Source organism: Hirundo rustica, chromosome 4 (assembly GCF_015227805.2).
Source record: "Hirundo rustica isolate bHirRus1 chromosome 4, bHirRus1.pri.v3, whole genome shotgun sequence".
Classification (NCBI taxonomy): Eukaryota; Metazoa; Chordata; class Aves; order Passeriformes; family Hirundinidae; genus Hirundo; species Hirundo rustica.
In genome coordinates this window covers 36349528-36363755 of record NC_053453.1, presented here as the reverse complement: position 1 = coordinate 36363755, position 14228 = coordinate 36349528, and the positions used below count along the sequence as shown (strand labels likewise).

Sequence of the window (14228 nt, the reverse complement as noted above, 5' to 3'; positions counted from 1 at the left end):
TCACTTCAGCTGCAGACCTGACCATGCACTTACATTGGTTGCCATATGCCAGTAACAGGCTCCTGTAGATGGATCACTTGCTGGGTGACACATTTGCCACTGGCTCTCATGGTTGCTCTCCAGCAAATCTTTCGATCAATTAAACTCAGTTTTAGAAAATTACCTTGTTACAGGGCTGCTTCATATTTGGCCTCTATTGCTCTCTGATACCCATGTAATCAAATGCCCGAAGTGTCTCCTGAGTAGGTGTTGCATCAGCCTGGTCTGAACCACTGCCTGGAGTTCAGTGGTTATTACTGTATTTCTGCATCAGCCGTGATTTTCATTATGCAAACCGCTTGTTTTACAACACGTGTTTCACAACACATCGAAGAGGAGGATTAGGATTACCTGAACTTTAAGCATAAATCCACATATCGTCCAAATCCTCCCACACATGCCCAAACTCCTGAGATCGCCTCCTCAGCGCTGCAAGATTGGGGAGATGCAATCTTCACCGTTCCTCTGCAGCAGGAGCCCCGAATGCTGCTCCAGCTGGAAGCCGAGGAGAAAATCAGCCCCCGCCACCCAATCTCGCCTCCTCCCCGAATATGCCTCTGGACCTGGAAATCTCTTTTCGCTTCTCCTATCCTCCTGTTGCGGTTCCCCGCGGCTATTGCGCGGCCCCATCTCCCGATGCCAGAGGCCGCCGCATGCCGCCCATCCCGCCGCCCATGCTCGCCCCTCGCCTCACCCCGCGCCAGGAGGGGAGGCAGGTGAGGGCGGCCGCCCGCCCGCGCGGCGTTGCGCATGCGCAGCGCGCTCCCAGGCATGCTCACTGCCGGGGGCGGGGGGAGCGGGACGCGGTGTGGCGGCGCTGCCCGGCTGCCCTCGGCTCCCCGCGGCTCCCCTCGGATCCCCTCGGCTCGCCGCGGCTCCCCGCGCTCGGCTGCCCTCGGCTCGCACCATGCGGCGGCGGGCGGCCGCCTGCCTCCGGGCGCTCTGCCTCCTGCTCCACCTACGCGCCGCAGGTGAGCGGGGGCGGCCGCGGCCGGACGGTGGGGCGGGCGGGACGGCAGTGGGGACCGGCTTACGCCCGGCGGCGCACCTGTTGTGGCGGGAGGCGGCGGCCGCCCGGGTCCGGCCGCGGCCGCCCGGGTCGGGACCCCGCCAGCCCCGGAGGCGGCGGGAGCGCCGGTCAGCACCGCGGACAGCGGCGGCCCCGGGCGGGCGAGCCCTGCGCCGCGCGCCCCGCGGAGCGGCCGCGCTTCGGCCCCGAATGGCGAGGACCTGGCCGGGGGCTACGACAGCGAGGAAAAATCGGGACTCCCTCTATTCCTTCTTCTTATTTTATTTATTTATTTATTTTTAGATACTGATGGGGAGGCGTCGCTACTTGTATGTGCTCGTGGCAGCAGTGTTTTTAGAAAGGGAAATTTCAGCTGCGACAGCAGCAGGCGTTTCGGCTGTTAGCGGTGCTTATAAATCCTCTCTCTGCTTTGCTGGCAAAACGCGTGCCTCATTCAGAAATGCGGTGAGAGATGAGCGCCCTAGTACGTACATGAAGTTCCACTGCCAGTTTCGTTCCAGTAGTCAGAGCTTATATTTCTGGCATAAATCTCAGGCTTCCTTTAAGCCGTGAAAAACTGCTCATCGTTCAGAGCCTCCCTTTATCCTGTGCAGACTTCAGCATGTATTATCTGAGGAAGGAAATAAAATCTGGGGTAACTGTATAATTGAATTAAGTTCTCAATTAGTAAAGTGGAAGAGTTTCTTTGTTTTGTCATTTATGACAAGCTTAGCCACTTCTGAAGTAGTAAACGGCTTGGAAGTTCCATGAAGTTTAATTAGGAACTACTATAAAATGCACAGGTACTACTTCTTTTGGTCCAGGCAATTTTGTTTCTAGGAGAGATTTTTAAGATGCAACAAATTTGTGTTGTCTTACTGCAGAATCATTAAAAGGAACAATTGAACTACATGACTCTTAATATAGAAGAACTGTATGAGCATCCCAAATAAGATCTATTATGAAAGTAATTGTTTGGGGGTTGGGGGTTTTTTTCTGTGTTGTGGGGTTTTTTTGGTTTTTTTTTTTTACCGTTGTCAGGAGAAATAACTTTATCTCAGTTACTGGTATTTTATTACCCTGTAATATTAGGCTACACTTCATAAAATATGGAGCCTCTTTCCTGTAAATCTTTAGTTAGGATGCTCATGCTGTTTTGCCTTATAATCTTATGTGCAAGAGATTATTGACTGAACGATGGGAGCATTTCATGATTTGTTTTAATAAAAGCCTTAACCTGCTTTTAAATTGTTCTTTTGCAACATGTATTAAATTGACCATCTGCAGAAAATTAGTGTACAGTGTCTATTTGACATAGCATGCCATCTAATCTCCTCTATTAACAGTGTAATTTACATTAGGTTTTTTGTGCTTCATTTTTCTGTCCTGCTAATGGAAACTGGGTATATATTCTCCCAGTAATCTAGTCACTTTCCTTACTAAGTTCTACTTGTTTCATTAAGTGACTGGGAATGCTTGCAAAAAGATCTTGGTCTTCATTATTCAAATGTCTCTAATCATCAGAAAAAACGAAGAAAATAGTTTTATATATGGTGCTACTTTTTTTTGCCTGAGTAATCGTGGAAAGTAATTATTTCAGAGAAGACAGGGGGGAGGATGTACAGGAGCTGAATTCAACCTTTCCACGGTTGGACACGGTTTGCACTCAGCACAAGAACTGAGCTTCCTTTGAGACAGGGCTGCATACAACTTGCTCTTGTTGAAAGTCATTGAAGATGTCACAACAATGAAATAACAAAGGAAGCTTAACATGCTAAGATATCTCTGTTTCATCTGATACAAGTAGAAAATTTGGTCTTACACAGGCTACCACTATGGATATCTTTTATGTATAACCTCGACTTTTGAATTACTTACGGTGATTTTGAAGATTTGGTACATGGGAAATCACAAGATGCATTCTACTTGCTAGGTCACAAATTATATCCCAAATGTTAATTTTTGTGTAATGTGTTGGAAACTGCTTTTTGTTCTGAGGCTGAATTTCTATGAGACATGTTTCTAGAGAATGCTGAAGACACTATCAGTAGATATTAGGAAAATCTCCCTTGATATCAGTTGGTAGTAATAGATTTTAGAGAAAACTTAAGTCAAGATTTACTTCAGCTAATGCTGCAGCAAAAAGACTTAGTGTTTAAGTAGTGCTCATATAGCAAATCTGGTTTCCTATGGAATTACAATTTTACTACCATTGTAGTAAAATTTTGTACAAAAAAGGGAAATGTTCTTGTCAAAACTGTGATCAGGGATTTTCATGTGCTCAATAAGGTACCATTTTACTGAGCTGACTTAGATACTGATCCCAATATAGCATGACAATCATGTTATCAGAAAATTAAATATGATTGTACTGTTGGTATATGCATATATTGCTACCTAAAATAAGACACGTGTGTGCATCTCTGAACACAGAATTAGGCCCTTCTGCTGAGTGCAGCAGGTGAAGTAATCAACCTATATAGAGCTGGCTGTTACAGAAAGACCTAAATTTGTAGCAAGTGATTACAGGTCAGCATAAACCTTCCACTTACATTATACATTGCATGAGAGAGTGCATGACAGCATAGGTTATACTCTCGTTTAGTATGTATGATCTAATACACATGTTCTTGCAATAAAAACCTAGTGTCTCCCGAGGTGACTAGGAAGCATTGTCTCCTTGTAAAAGAATGGCAGGTAGTAGGAAAAACACAAAGTGTTGCATTAGACTAACTTGTAATTAGAGAGCCATTTCAGTCATGCAGATTACTCAATTAACTACCTCTTTCACCTTGGTTTTTTTTTTTTTTAGCAATTTTTAAAAATAAAAATATATGATTAATTAAGTATCCATTTACTGAAAATCTGTGGGGGAAAAAAAGTAAATCTGTAATTCTGTGAAATAGACTAGGAAAACCAACCTGATTAGAAAAAACTTACACAGTTAACAATTGTGGTATCAATGTATCACCTGCCTTGCAATAAAAAACTCTCTTTAAGAAAGCACTTTTGCAGAATTTGCTTAAGATAAACAAATCCTGGTCCTGCAAAAGCAAAAAGTTCACAACTGATTATTTGGTCAGGTCATCTAAGTCATGGTCTCTTGAGAAAGGCCTTACACTAGCTTGCTAGAGCTTCTATTACCTCATTCTATTGCTCTCCCCATCAGTGAACACATGCGTCGCCAGCCTTAAGTCAATATGAACCACTATGTTCCTGCTAGCCTTTTCAGAGGGGAAGTGTGTACATCCTTGTCTCAACCTCTTGATGAATCCATTCTTCCTGCCCCTCAGTGGAATCACATAAACTTCAGAGCAGGAAATAGTGGCATTTTATCTTTTTTGGGCAATGCTGTAGTAACAGGAGGATTGCTTATATCAAACCTGAAGTTTATTTGGCCACAAACTAATGCTCCTTTGGGTACAATTTGCTAGGTAGAAATGTATGTTTTAAATATGCTAGATTGGGTTGTGAATAAGCTCACAGGGTGTCCTTACTAAGTTCTCCTGAGTTCAGCTTTTCTGGTCAAACATGCACTGTGTGGTATTTTCATGGCTGGAAATGAATCCAGTGCATTGCAGTTTCTATTTAGATGTTGGGCAGGCCTATTTTCTATAAAATGCCCGAGCTCTGTCACAAAAGTAAGAGAATCTGGAGACTGTACTTTTGGGGTTGAGGTGAGATCTGCACAAAATGCATTTGCCATCAAATCCATTTCAGTAACCTCATACTAATGAATGAATAATTCTAGGTTCTAAATACATTTAGAGTGAAAGTGAAGGAGCTATTGATTTAAAAAATGAATAAGGATTCTCCCTCATTACACTAACATAATCTAAATGAAGCTGGTTCTCATAATTGCCTTCTTTAAAAACACATTGCTGGCCATGAGTGGGTGTTTTTACTAGAAGAGATTTTTCTGGTTTTTATTAGTAGGACTCATGAATAATCAGATGGTAGTCATCTGTCTCTTCAAAGGTTCTGTTGGGGGGAAAAACCGTTTTATAATTCAGTATCTGATTTCATATTTTTGAGAAAGTATTTAGTTGGAAAAGAGACTCATTTTATTTTTACATGTGGAAATGCTTCCTATTCATAATTTTAAAAGACATCATCTTCCATGAGAGATTTATGTTTAGTACATCCATTAAGAAATTATCAAGGTTTGTAGTCTTGGAATCTCTGACTAATTCCATTTGTTGTATTATAAAGAAGACTGAAAAAGACAGTGAAGGCTGGTTCCAGCTTCTCTGGAGAGCAAAGTAGGAGAGTTGCTGAAAGTCCATGAATTGGGCTCATGGGGCCCATATGTCTCTCTAGAAGAAGGCTAATGACATAACTGGGTGGCTCTATTTGGTGGTGGCTCCCCCTCCACAGGGGTGTTACAAGGGCTGCTGTGGGGAATTAGATGGAAATGTAGGGCTCTTACTCCATAAAGTGCAGTCATTGTCCTGTAGGATTTTCAGCATGGCTTTGGAATAAATACTTGGACAAGTTAATAAGATCTGTTCAGAAGTCTGCAGTGGGATTTTTTAGAGCAATACTGCTATAAAAGAAAGCAAAAACTTTAAGACTGGAGTTAACTTTCCTCCAAACCAGCTATAGATTTCCATGGAGATACAATATATTTCCTTGAAATACTATGTATATACATCCATCTTATGCAGAGAAGAATTTCTCTGCTACCTTCATTGGAAAAATGACAGTAATCACAAAATTAGAAAATTAATGCATCAGTTTCTTGTGCCTTCTGGGAAAAAAAAAAAACAAAAAAACCCCCCACCAAATGATACATTAGTGCCAAGGCGTAAGTATGGCAGAATACTTAGGTGCCTTTGGGACCACTAGCTCATCTCTTAATTCACATGAGTAGACCTAGTGAAATCAATGGTCTGTGGTATCTAGTTTCAGTATTGACGTATCAGGCAACAGGCCCATGAAATGAGAGGCTAAGTGTCTTTTTGAAAAAGATACCACTCATATGCTTAATACAGATTCACTGTGGCTGTGGATATTTTTGTCCAGGGCATTTTTTTTTTCCTACAGAAAAGAACAAATTTAGCAAAAAATGAATTTGAAGTTGTTTCTATTTTCAGCAGATTGCTTATTAAAAAGGGGAAAAAAAAATCCTTGGGATCATCTCTCTCCCTCCCTCCCTTCTCTTGTGTGTACTCACACCCTCCCTTGGTGGTGCTGCTCCACCCCCACCACACATGCATGTGTGTGCACTTCCTTGCTCTCACAGATACAAATACATGCATAGAGAATCGTTTATATACATGGTCACATATATGCATACATTTTGTATTACTTGATTTTGTCCAAAACTTTTGGTCAATGGTTCTGAACATTGTGTTTAGGGGCAAATCAAAATATTTTTCTGAATTTTTACAATTGTCCTATCCTGTTCTTGCTTATCTCTGGTGTAGTTTATTTGCTCTGAATTTTGACATATCATGGGTACTGTTCCTCTGCTGGAAAAGGCCTGGTCTTTAGTTACTGCATCTAGCTAAGAAAGCACAGAACCCTTCCTATGAAGGAAAGTGACCTAGTAGTCTTGTAATGGGATGTTGCCATTGCTAGTAGCAAAGCTGTATGTTTTATCCTGATTTTGCAAGGCCTCATGATAGAGATTTGACTAATTTAATATTAAATCTGACTTTTGCTCATACCCTTGCTGGTGATTGTTGACCAATCTCAAGCACACTCATTCAGGACACCTGCTCTGTCCAAACTTTCCTTGACCTGCCTGTTTTGCTTGGGTTAGTGCTGACAGCATTTTTTCTACCTAAGCAAGCATTTATATATGTTTTAATCTAGTTGTGTGTGTGTGTGTGGGTGTGTGTGGGTGGTACAACTATAGTCTATGCAGGAGCAGTAACAAAGGCTTTGTAGAACAGCAGAGGCTTGCAGAGTGGAGGATGTTTCATTAGAGGAGTGCAGGTGCAGGGCACAGTTTTGGCACTAAAGACTCCATGCTATAAAAGGCCCAGTAAAAGGTAAAAATGCAGACCTGGAGCTTGAGAAAAGGTTTTAGGCATTAATGAAGAGAACAAAGAGATAGTATCTAACATACATATGTGGCAACATTTATAGTAAGTTCAAATATAACCTGGAGCTGCAGACCAACTGAAGAAATAGTAAGTATAAATGCATGCTAGAAAACACAGGTATATGTAGCTTCCTAAGAAGAAGGAAGAAGAGAGGAGGAAGAAAAATCCATCAGCATGAACACCATATCCCTTCTGATGAAGGACTCCAGGTGCTGACAACTTTTCCTAACAATGCCCATCACTAACACCAGTGGGAAATAATTGATCTGAGGACCCAGAGAAGCACGGAGTTAGATTAACACCAGGGAAAGGGATAGACAATTTAATTGTACTATGCCTATAATTGTGACTTTTCTGTATTCCTTGTTTTTCTATAAAAGTTAGATCTAGATTAACAGTGCTTCTTGAATTAGTTTGATGCTAACGATAAACTCTTGGCTTCACTTACATGTATGAGGTTTGCGTCATATTTGTTTATAGACAAGACTTTGGAAGTAAGAGAGGAATTCATCTGCCTGAAGGAGGCTGTGAGAAGCTATACAGCAGCATGCATGATAGTTAGGTCTAGAAGCCTACTCTGAGTAAAGAATAGCTTCATTTGTATTGCTCTAACAGGTTTTGGCTACAGACAAAGCAATGGTGTGAAGGCTTGTGTTTTGGGATTAGTCTTTGAATGATGGAAACAGTCACAGCCTGCAAGTCCCTCTGTTATTTATGTGAAGTAGTTTCCTAGGTGAATTCTTTTGTCAATTCCAAACTTCATGTATTACCAAAGCAGCAAGTGGAGGTGTATTTTTTTCCTTTTCAGGTTTCCCTGGTGTACCTCACAAAAGCACTTTTGAAAGTATGTTCTGTTGTCCAGCTAATGTTCAAGTCATATTTTAGCCACTGTTTTAACTGCATTATAATTGGCAATAATTTTTGGTGCACCATGCTAAAGTTCAACAGTAGTTTATGTTTGGCAAAAAGTGCCTAACTTTATCCAAATAAGATTTAGATTTGATTGATATACTACTTTGCTGACAGTAAGATATATTGTTAGCTAGATGGTACAGATGCAAAGCATATTGCCTCCAGACAGCTTTTGTTTTCATTTTTCCTTTCAACATCATTTAAAACCTCTATATTTTCCACCAGAGCTCTTGACTCCTTTAATACGCTTTTTCTTTTTTTTCTTTTTCTTTTTCTTTCTTTTCCCTTGGTAAGGTAGATGATATGGGGATAAAACAAAAGATTTTGTGTCTTTTGAAGGCAAATCCAAAGGAAAATCCTGTTGCATGCACCAAAAGAGACAACTTTCACAGCCCAGAACAGACAGAAATCTTCTAAACCTACAGCAGTGTTTATGCTATGTCTAGAATTACCAACAGTTAGCATTTCCCTTAGTATCATTGCTGTTTTGACTCCTGAGAGTTTGGCTCATAAATGGCCAGCATGAGAGTAAGCATTTTGACATTTAAGCTTTTTATTCTCCTTTCTGTGGGCCAACACCTCCTTGGCCCTTGTACAGACAAGAGAGACCTGCAAATTCTGCTCTGAATGGGAGTCCATTTCTATTTCAATGTTCTAAAAAGAGACAGGGAATGAATCTCCCAGCTGTGGGAACTTTGGTGTTGTGGGAGAGGATTGATCATTGGTCTGTAGAAGTGCATTGACCTGCATCTCACAGTAACTACGATAGCTGATCAAGAGGTAATAAACCATGGTGCAAGAGATGATGAAGCCAAGACTGTCTAGTCTGGGACTGATTTATGGGTTTGAAGGAAGTTTGTATGGGACAAAGAGCTTCTTTCAGAGTGGTGAGCCAAACAGAAGGAAAAAGCATGAAGAGCTCAGGGTACAAAATTTAATTATCAAAATTTGCTAAGTATTTTTGTTACTGAAAATGAGAAATTACTTGGCAACAACATTAAGTACTGTAACTCAAATTGCATTTAAATTAAGTTTGTCTTTGAAAGCAATGCGTCAAGTTTCAACATGTTGTTCTGTTACGAAATGAGTCTACATTTTATGCTATTTTCCCTTCAATTTCCAGCTTTTAGCATAAAAACCTCAAGCTGTGTAATATACCAAGTTATTTTTAACAATAAAAAGACTTCAGAGTTATTATAGTGCTAGAGTATTAAGTAGTATTGTGTTTGTAAAATATATACACTAGATGTCTAAATTCATTTGTGCATTTTACTTACTAGTCAGACACAACACAACACTTTTTTCAGTGGATTTGGGGTGGCTGCACTGCTTACAAGTAGCAAATATACAGTATATATCTCATTACAGAAAAATGTGACTGTTCAAGAGCATAATTTATTACCAAATTTGTTCAGATTAAGATAAATAACAAGATTGAAGAAATTACCTCAAGTTGTTTTTCCAGGCACACATCAATACTTTAAACACCATTATCATGACCCTATCAGGTTTATATGTCCCACTGGGACTTTTCTAGTCAAATAAATTTCTGGTTTCTGGCTGTAGAGAATGTTAATGGGGAGGCACCCAGCTTGAGTGGCTTTTGTGTTGTTGTACCATGGTAAAATTACTTAAAGGAACCAGAGGTCTGAGACTCTGCCATGGGAAACCTGGGGCTGAGATGGCAAAGAATACCTGTGTGACTGAGACTGAGGTGAGTAGGGAGTCAAGTCATAGTTTCCTTAACAAGGATGCGAGATAAAATATCTGTAAAGCTCTGATATTTTTATGTTTTAAGAAGATAAAAACCATGCTGCTGCGTTACTGGCTGATTAATGGATCTTAACTATCTTGAATTTTTTTATCTGTCTTTTTTAGTGAAAATGAAGGTATTTGGGAATTGGGAGTCAACAATTTTCTGGCAGGTTGCTTTGACATAAAATGTCAATTGTCTGAAACTATTCAGAGAGTGAAGACAGTCTGAAAAAATCTTAGGTTTTCCTCTATAAAGCAGAGGCCAATTGGAACAGTCAAAAGTTCCTACAACATTCAGCACATCAGATTTACTATTTGTTACAGGCTTTCCTTTCTGCATAAATAATGTAATTTTGTAGTGTGGGATAGGCTTAAACGTTTATGCTATATAGCACTCTTGTGATTTACACATCTGTTTTCATGAGGAAACTTTGTGCTTCCCATATACTGGGATGATGTGTGTATTTGATATGGAATTCTACTGTTACATTCTCCATCAATCTTCTGTAGATTAGTGGTTTTTTGTTTGTTTGTTTGTTTTCCCTTTTTAATTTATGACAGAAATGGTTTTAAATAGTATGTTTGTGCAGACAACTAAGAAGATCAAGTGAACACATATTTTGAACCATTAAGCAGAACATTTGGATTCTGCAGAACAGGGAATTTTGTAGGGATTTGTCCAATTTTCCTTTCAGGAGGATGGCAAATGGTGGCAGTGATAGAAATACTGAAACTAGTACAAGTAGTGAAGATGTTCAGATTTAGAAAGTATGCATTCTACATTGCCCTGAAACTTCTGTTACACTTTAATAGATGTAGTGTTATACTTGGTAGAGATCCTAGAAGCCCAGCTCCAGGGATTGGAAATCTAAGAACTACTGGAAGGAAGAAGAAGGAGCTATTGAGAAACTACTGCAACTAAATCTGAGAATATCTGGAAGAAGAATACTGTTGTAAAGGACCAGATAAATTAAAGAAGGGGCTTACAGTGGATGAACATGAAAGCAAGATCAAGACAGGCTTTCTTGTTAAAAAAAATCTAAGGAAAAGCATCAGCATTGAGGAGCTGCAAGGAAGGAAAAGTTAACCTATAGGTAAAGAACAGAGGAGGAAATAGCAATATTCATCAGGAGCTGAAATCTAGTGAAGAGTGGTGACCAGTCACTACATCACACAGGCAGAAGAAGTGGAGGGTGGAATGAACAGTTCAGATCAGTACAGAGTCACAGTGCAGCACCTGTTACTAAAGGAAGTTGGAATGGTTATTACATGAGATGATCTGCATGAAGAAAGGACTGGTTGTTTTCTAGGAGCAAAAGTACATATGAACCTGCTGCTCAGAGAAGTTCTGATGTGGGTTTGAAATTAAACATTGATTATTTTTCACTTTGGAATGAAAAAAAATTCCCATGACATGAACATAGCTACATTTAGCTGAGAAATAGATGAAGACTCATCATTTTTTTGGATAGAAGAAATAGCATGGAACCACAATACAATATCTAGTCTGTTCTGAGTGCTGAGGCAGAATAAACTGCTATTCTTTGTAAATACACTTGAGGGGAGACAAATTTAAGAGAAGGAATAAAATTATTATAGTTAATGGATAATAGCAGCACTGGGTGGATATTTCAAGTGAGTCATAAATAACTCTACGTCCTGAAGTGGAGTTCTCCTGAGTGGAGAGAACATCAGAACATAATTTTGGATAAAGTTTGCTAAGCTTATGGAAGAGAAACCTCTAGGAATTACATTTTTTGAGACTTGTCCTAAACCATATTTACTAAATTTTTGTGTATGTTGGAATATTTGAAACTTAAAAGGCACCAAAATCAGCTTTTCATAGCTTCTGACAGTTTCCGTGGTGGCCACAGAGAAGCATATTCTTTTTTTGTAGAAGTACAGAGTTTGATATAGGAATCCCAGTCTTCTCTCCCTTTAGGCTTGGAGAGTGGAGATGTTTAAAGGTGTTACATAGTAGAAGTGCTGGTATTTATAACTATTTAATTCTCCAAGTGTCTGGTTGGTGCCTAATTGCTTTTGTTTGGAGCTAAAGTCTGGAGGGTCAAGAAGGAAGATACTATCACTTCACCCGACTGAGAGGACTTTAAGTTCCCCTGTAGTATCAAGGGTGGCCCATTTGTGAGGGTCACCTGAGGCATCCATGGCACTCTGGGAGCCAGTCTGGTAGTGGTTAGGGCGTTATACACAGTCTTCTAAATTTAGTGAAGTTTTTCACCTGAGGCACTGTGGCTGCTTGTAACCTACTTAATGTACTGAGGCTATATGGATTTCTCAGATAACCAAATTCAGTGTAGTGATTTTTCTTGGAAAATATTTTAACATCTGAGTGCTTAGCTGATGAAAAAAGTTTTGTGTGAATATGAAATGTAATGATATGTAATTATATATGTTATGAAATGTAGTGTTCTGTAATTATACTTCTAATTTCTCATTGCTGCAGGTTAAACAATATTTTATTGTCCATCTTAAAAATCTGCAACAATGGACCTTGTACGGCTGCAGGGACTGGTGGTACTAATGTGATATTTAGCATTCTAATAGAAGCAAGTCTGGGATTTAGAAACAAATGGTGATTCTGCTGTTAAGAAGTATTGAGATTCAAGGACAAGCGCACTTTTGGGGTAGTTCCTTTAACTATTTTTTTATCAAAAATATTCAGGGAGGAATTTGAGCTGGTAGTTAGTTGTATTTTTTTCTGCTTCATTCTGTGAAACTAATGAAATAAGAGGGAAAGCTGGAATATTGAAGTGGGTAGAAAATGCAATACAAAGAATTCGTGGAGAATCACAGTTGGTTTGATTCCCTCAGAAACAAAGGAGCAGCAGTGAAGGAAGCAAAGAAGACACGCCAAATGTGTTGGTGGTCACATTCCCTTGTCTTGAAATCAGTTTGGAAATACTGGTTTTCTGTGAAGAAGACATGAAAATAAATCCAGCAAAGAAATGACTGTGAGAAGTAGGTGATGATAAGAAGTGCTGATGCTTCCATATTTTTATTTTGCCACAGACGCACCTCTCTAAATTGCTAGTTATGGCCAGCCCTCAGGATTTTATCAATGAAGCCAATACCCACAAAGCTTAATGAGAACCCTGCAAGTTTAACAAGTTTTGAAATTCAGCTGTCTTTAAGACTATAGTCTGCAGTTTCTCTTTTTATTTTTTTTCCTCCTGCTTTCAGATGTCTTCCCAGTCAAAACCTGACAAGAGCTGAAAACATGTGACCTCAGTGGTCATCTAGAAAATTGTTTCAGCCATTTGAAAGAGTAGTCTTAGATTAAGCATTTCACTTTATAATAGAGGATCTGTGTTCTCTCTTTTTACGATTGATTTTCTGTTCATGTATGCTATAAATTGCTTCACTGACTACTGATAGGGACCCACTTATTCAGAGAATGCATTTCTCAATGATGCAAAGCAATACTATAGCTCAGATAAGGTATTGTCCTTGATTTCCCTAACTGAAATTTCATGAAGAAATTAGGTCAGCGGAATGTAATTACCTACACTGAAACCTCCTAAGGGCACTGGGTAGAGCTGTGCAAATGACTGATTATTTTGATTTGCTTACAGAAGCAAAAAAAATCAGATGAAAAATTCAGTTTGCATAGAACAAAATGATTTCTTGTTCACCCTGAGTTGAAATGTTCTTGGTGCTAAGCTGGTCTTCATAGCTCATTATGAGAAATAATATAACATTGATTTTATATTTTTTTAACTAAAAATCAGCTCTCAAATTTAACATTGCCATTAACTCCAGCAGCATGTGAAGAGGAAATTCCAGGCTGGTCAGAGTGAGTTCTCTGGGTTCACTTCTCTCAGAACACAAAGTCCCTTTTCTACCACCCTGGGCTTCTTAGGGTGTTTTTCTGGAGGTGACTAATGCAGCTTCAGTAACTTTTTATCTGTGAGGCAGCTGTTCCTTGCCTATTTTTCTGGTCAGACAGGACACCTTCCAGACTGGGAGCTGAACTGTAGCTATTCTGTTCAGCATAAAGGCACTGAAGATTCACTATTTTTCATCCATTAAAAAAAAAAAAAAAAAAACCAACAAAAAAACAAACAAACAAACAAACAAACCCGAAAACCAAATAAAAATTTAGTCTTTGTTCCTCTTGTAAAGGCATCATTAGGAAGTATTTTATCTTTTAAAGAGAACATATTTTTTACTAATACATGATTAGTTAAATCCATGTAATCAGAGAATCACAGAATGAGTATGGTTGGAAGGGACAGGTGGGTTCATGTGGTCCAACCTCCCTGCTCAAGCAGAGTCATCTGAGAGCACTTTGCACAGGATTTCACCCAGACCATTCCTGAGTATCTCCAATGAGGGAGATTCCACAGCCTCTCTGGTCAATCTGTCCCAGTGCTCAGTCACACACACAGTAAAGAAGTTCTTCCTTCATATTCGGGTGGAACTTCCTATGTATCAGTTTC

The 14228-nt window shown here is 39.6% G+C and overlaps 1 protein-coding gene across 1 annotated transcript in view; it reads left to right on the top strand.

Moving 5' to 3' along the window:
* Positions 1 to 986: 986 nt before the first annotated feature.
* The window catches only part of PTPRR (protein tyrosine phosphatase receptor type R), a 139427-nt gene continuing 126185 nt past the window's right edge, over positions 987 to 14228 (top strand). Inside the window, exon 1 of the mRNA XM_040063343.2 lies at positions 987 to 1010. The gene's annotated coding sequence lies outside the window, so the exon portion shown is untranslated. The remainder of the gene's footprint in view (positions 1011 to 14228) is intronic.